The sequence below is a fragment of the Lathyrus oleraceus genome, chromosome 5 (assembly GCF_024323335.1).
Source record: "Lathyrus oleraceus cultivar Zhongwan6 chromosome 5, CAAS_Psat_ZW6_1.0, whole genome shotgun sequence".
Lineage (NCBI taxonomy): Eukaryota > Viridiplantae > Streptophyta > Magnoliopsida > Fabales > Fabaceae > Lathyrus > Lathyrus oleraceus.
The window spans coordinates 410,972,187-410,977,659 of NC_066583.1; the positions used below are offsets into that span (position 1 = coordinate 410,972,187).

The 5,473-nt window shown below is 38.9% G+C and overlaps 1 non-coding gene across 1 annotated transcript; it reads left to right on the forward strand.

Annotated features, from left to right (window-relative positions):
- The first annotated feature begins 1,158 nt into the window (after positions 1-1,158).
- LOC127090239 (small nucleolar RNA R71) lies at positions 1,159-1,265 on the forward strand. The gene has a single exon (XR_007791765.1). It is a non-coding gene; the product is annotated as a small nucleolar RNA R71 (small nucleolar RNA).
- Positions 1,266-5,473: the final 4,208 nt, after the last annotated feature.

Genomic DNA, 5,473 nt, shown 5'->3' on the forward strand with positions numbered 1-5,473 from the left:
TGCACAAGTTGAACAACCAAAGGTGTGACACAAATTGTCACACCATGCAAACACATGCATAAAACAGAAATGGTAAATGAGAAAAATACCAAACCAAAACCAAAATGTCAATTAACATGTCAAGAATCATCATGCAAAATTTCATGTCCATTGGATTAAAATCAAGCATTTCACAATAGCAAGAGCAAGGCAAGGTCACACAAGCACATATGTTCACATATTATAACACAATTCAAAATCCAGCCATGCACAATTTTAAATTTTAACATCATAAAGAACTAGACACATAGAGGATCATGCTACAAAAAATTTGGAATTATTTGAGTCATTTTTCAATTTGTTATGCATTTTTGAAGTTGGAAGAAAAAATGAAAAATCAAAATGATCACATAGCATGTAATTTGGAGGGAAATGATAAAATGTAAATGAAGTTGAATAATGCTCTCGCCAGGAATCGATCCGTGTGAACATTTGAAATGAAGCGCGCCAAGTACAAAACGCTACCGTTTTGCCTGAAAACCCTAGCGAACCTACTAGCGACGGAAAGACCGTCACAAAACGGACGCAAAGATGAAGATCTTCATCTTCTTCATGAAGATGAAGATGAAGATGACAGTGCACGAACTTCAAGCCAATTTCCAGAAATTTCCAGAAATCCAAAACAAGCACATCATCATGCAGCATATTCAATGGAGATCATAGATCAACAAACATCTAAACACAAATCATCAAGAATAGAGAGAATCGAGCAAAATCATTTCAAAATGTCAAACTTCAATCACACATATCTCATGTTATAGTGCATCATTTCACACGATTTTTTCACCAGAATTATCAGCAAACCTAGATCTACAAGAATATGCGGCTACAGTATTCGAGTTTATGCACATATGCTCGACCTTAAGGGCTAATGCGTCCATTTTAGCTTGCATCATGTCTATAGAGCTTAGTTCATGCACTCCTCCTTGGGATTCCTTCTTCTCAACTGTCGCTCGTTCGACTCCCCATGATTGACGGTTTTGAGCCATATCTTCGATGAGGGCACTAGCTTCAGGATAAGGTTTGTTCATCAGAGCACCGCCTGCGGCAGCGTCGATGGTCATCTTTGTGTTATAATGAAGTCCATTATAGAAGGTTTGAATGATTAACCAATTTTCTAAACCATGATGTGGGCATGCTCATAACAACTCTTTATATCTCTCCCAAGCTTCGAACAACGATTCTCCTTGGTTCTGGGTAAATCTAGTTATATGGTTTCGAAGAACAGCGGTCTTACTCGGGGGAAAATATCTAGCAAGAAAAACTCTTCTAAGGTTATCCCAAGTCGTAATGGAATTGGGTGGAAGGGAATCTAACCATGATAGGGCTTTATCTCTGAGGGAAAAAGGAAATAATCTTAAACGTATTGCCTCAGGAGAAGCTCCATTGGTTTTAAAAGTGTCTGCTAATTGAAGAAATATTTTTAAATGTTGGTTTGGGTTCTCAGTAGCGAGACCTGTGAATTGTCTCTGTTGCACTAATTGCAACAGGGATGGTTTAAGTTCAAAATTATTAGCTGGGATGGTTGGGTTTACTATACTAGAACTAGGTTCTTCATTAGATGGTTGAGCGAAATCTTTAAGAGGTCTTTGGTTTTGATCTTCGGCCATAGATCTCTTACTCCTATGAAAGAATAAATGTGCGCGAGCGTAACGTTCAGGTTCCGCCAGAGGGTATACTAAGCTTAAACTTCCGGTGCTGCGAGTTCTTCACATTGACCGGCGGGAAATAGCCTAAGTCTAAACGATATAACAACAGGAAAATGAAATTTGACGAAATTGGTCCCCGACAACGGCGCCTAAAACTTGATGCAGTGTTTCGCAAGTATACGAATGCGTCAGAGTAATATAAAAGATTGTCGAATCCACAAAGACCAAGTGTCAATCTATCGTTATCTATTGTTATGGTGTTTATCAAAGGCAATCAAAATAGGTGTTTTTAGAGTGTGCGATGAAAAGTAAAGTATTGAAATAAATTTAATTAATAAAGACAGGGTCGAATGTAATTCACATAATCAATTAATAATCCAAGTACTTGCTAATAAAGCTACTTATGGGCAGTGTTTCCTACTTTGAGAAGAACTAATTTAACGGGAACTGTCGCTTTCGCGTATTCAGAACCGAGTTGTACTCCCTAATCAAACCCTCTTATTGTCACTTATAAAAAGGCGCGCATTGCGTTAGAGTAGTAAACCTATTTTTAAGAAATATAGTATCTTGACTAAGTTGGAAAGTATTATAACCTGAATTTCTTAACCAAAAGAGGTTCTCACGAACCAGACTCTAAACTTATAAACGCGTCCAAAAATAGTTTTAAAATCTTTTTTCTTCTTAAGTTAAAAACTCCTAATGAACTAAACAAAGTGCTTTCGCTGTTTTTGAAATTGTTAAAAACAATTGAGTTTAAAAGGACGTTGGACGGCTTTCTATCTTACCCAACGGAATTGAAGTGTGGGAAAACTTAAGTTGAAAGTTAAAATAGCCCTTAAGTGTTTCTACGAACAATTGTACGGATTATCGGTTCAATTACGATCCTTACATTCTAACCTTATAGATTTAGTTAGACATGGTAAAGTAAAAGTGCATTAAAGTAAATAAAAGTAGTGCGAGTGCGGAAAGTAAATAAAAGTAGTGCGAGTGCAGAAAGTAAATAATTTAAAGCGAGTGCGAGGAAATAAATAATTTAAAGCGAGTGCGAGAAATAAATAAAGTAAAGCGAGTGCGGGAAAATAAATAAAGTAAAGCGAGTGCGAGAAATAAATAAAGTAAAGCGAGTGCGAGAAAGAAATAAAGTAAAGCGAGTGCGGGAAAATAAATAAGATAAAGACAAGTAATAAAAACCTGCTCCAATCGGAGGGTTGAGTAAATTGCAAAGCGGAAATGAAAATGGCGACAGGATTAACTTCCTTCCAAAGTGCTCCAAACTCGATTACAGACTCTATCACAGACTCGATTACACAATTGTGGTAACCTTCCAATGCGAAGCGATTACCACTTTAAAAATACTGAATATATGCCTAAGTGAAACAAAGTTGCTCTGAGTTTGCCTCTGCTCTAAGTTTGGATGATTGTAAAAGTAATTTCGAGTTTCTATTTATAAGCAAGTAAAAAGATGGAAATGACAAGGATGCCCTTCAACTTGAAAATGGGAGGGAAAACTTTTCCTCTTGTGGCGCCCGCCACAACGCCATGGCGCCCGCCACAAGGCCAATCTGAAGCGCCTTAGTGGAAGTAGTGGGGAACGTGGAAGTTGAGGGAAGTTGAGCTTGGACACGTCATGGCAGGGTCTATGGCGCCAGCCATGGGGTAGGCCACAAGTACAAAATGCTGAATTTTAGGGTTTTTGGCTCTTTTTCGCTCCTTTTCTCGAGCGGGGCTCCGATTAAAGTATAAACCTGAAAACAAAGGAAAACATAGCAATAACACAACAAAATAACAATAAAACAACTAGAATGCATGTGAAATCGGAGTCAAAAATATGGTAAATTTCAGTGTTATCACACATGAAGACATGCCTGGTCTGGATACTGATATCGTGCAACATTTCCTGCCTTTGAAGCCTGAGTGTGTGTCTGTGAAGCAGAAGCTCAGAAGAACTCATCCGGATATGGCAATGAAGATTAAAGAAGAAGTTCAGAAGCAAATTAATGCGGAGTTTCTGGTGACTTCTACATATTCTCAGTGGGTGGCCAATATTGTGCCCGTGCCTAAGAAAGATGGAAAAGTCAGAATGTGTGTGGACTATAGAGACTTGAATAAAGCTAGTCCGAAAGATGATTTTCCTCTACCACACATTGTTATGTTGGAGGACAATACAACTAAATTCAATGTCTTCTCATTTATGGACATATTTTCCGGATATAACCAGATCAAAATGGCACCCGAGGATATGGAGAAGACAACATTCATCACACCTTGGGGAACATTCTGTTATCGAGGTATATGTTGATCATATGATTGCAAAGTCGAAAACGGAAGTTGAACATGTAGAACACTCGTTGAAGCTTTTTTAGCGTTTGAGGAAGTACAAACTCCGCCTGAATCCGAACAAGTGTACATTTGGAGTCCATTCCAGCAAGTTATTGGGTTTTACGGTCAGTGAAAGAGGTATTGAAGTTGATCCTGCCAAGGTCAAAGCAATACAAGAGATGCATGCACCCAAAACTGAGATGCAAGTCCGAGGTTTTCTTGGCCGCTTGAATTATATTTCCAGATTTATATCCCACATGACTGCCACATGCGTACGTATATTCAAGCTCCTCCAGAAAGATCAGCGTCATGATTGGACCGAGGATTTCCAGAAGGCCTTTGACAGTATCAAAGAGTATCTGTCCGAGCCTCTGATTCTGTCCTTGCCTATTGAAGGGAGACCATTGATTATGTACTTGACGGTTCTTGAGGACTCTATGGGTTGTGTACTGGGTCAGCAAGATGAATCAGGGAAAAAAGAGTATGTTATATATTATCTGAATAAGAAGTTCACTGATTGTGAGTCTCGGTACTCAATGCTTGAGAAGACATGATGTGCTTTGGCTTAGGTTGCTAAGCGTTTACGCCAATATATGTTGAATCATACGACTTGGTTGATATCCAAAATGGATCCAATCAAGTATATATTTGAGAAGCCTGCTTTAATTGGGAGGATTGCCCGTTGGCAGATGTTGTTATCTGAGTATGACATTGAGTATCGAGCTCAGAAGGCTATTAAAGGTAGTATCTTGGCTGAACACTTGGCACATCAACCAATTGGTGATTATCAGTCTGTTCAGTACGACTTACCTAATGAGGAGATTCTGTATTTGAAAATGAAAGATTGTGATGAGCCTACGCTCGATGAAGGGCCAGAGCCTGGTTCCCGATGGGGTATAGTGTTCGATGGCACTATTAATCAATATGGAAATGGTATTGGGGCAGTGATTATTACTCCTCAGGGCACACATTTTCCTTTTACAGCAAGGCTAACTTTCAAATGCACGAATAACATGGCGGAGTATGAGGCTTGTATTATGGGTTTGGAAGAGTGTATTGATCTTAGGATCAATCATCTTGATGTTTATGGTGATTCGGCCCTTGTTGTTAATCAGATTAAGGGTGAATAGGAGACGAATCAGCCTGGCCTCATCCCATACAAAGATTATGCGAGGAGGATTTCAACTTTCTTTACTGAGGTTGATTTCCATCATATTCCTCGAGATGAGAATCGGATGGCAGATGCTCTTTCTACGCTTGCTTCAATGATTATGGTGAAATATTGGAATGAAGTCCTCAATATCATTGTGATACGCTTGGATAGGCCAACTCACGTATTTGCAGTTGAAGAAGTGAAAGATGATAAGCCATGGTATTATGATATCAAGTGCTTTCTCCAAAGTCATATTTACCCACCTGGGGCATCTGTTAAAGATAAGAAGACTTTGAGGAGACTATCTGGTAGT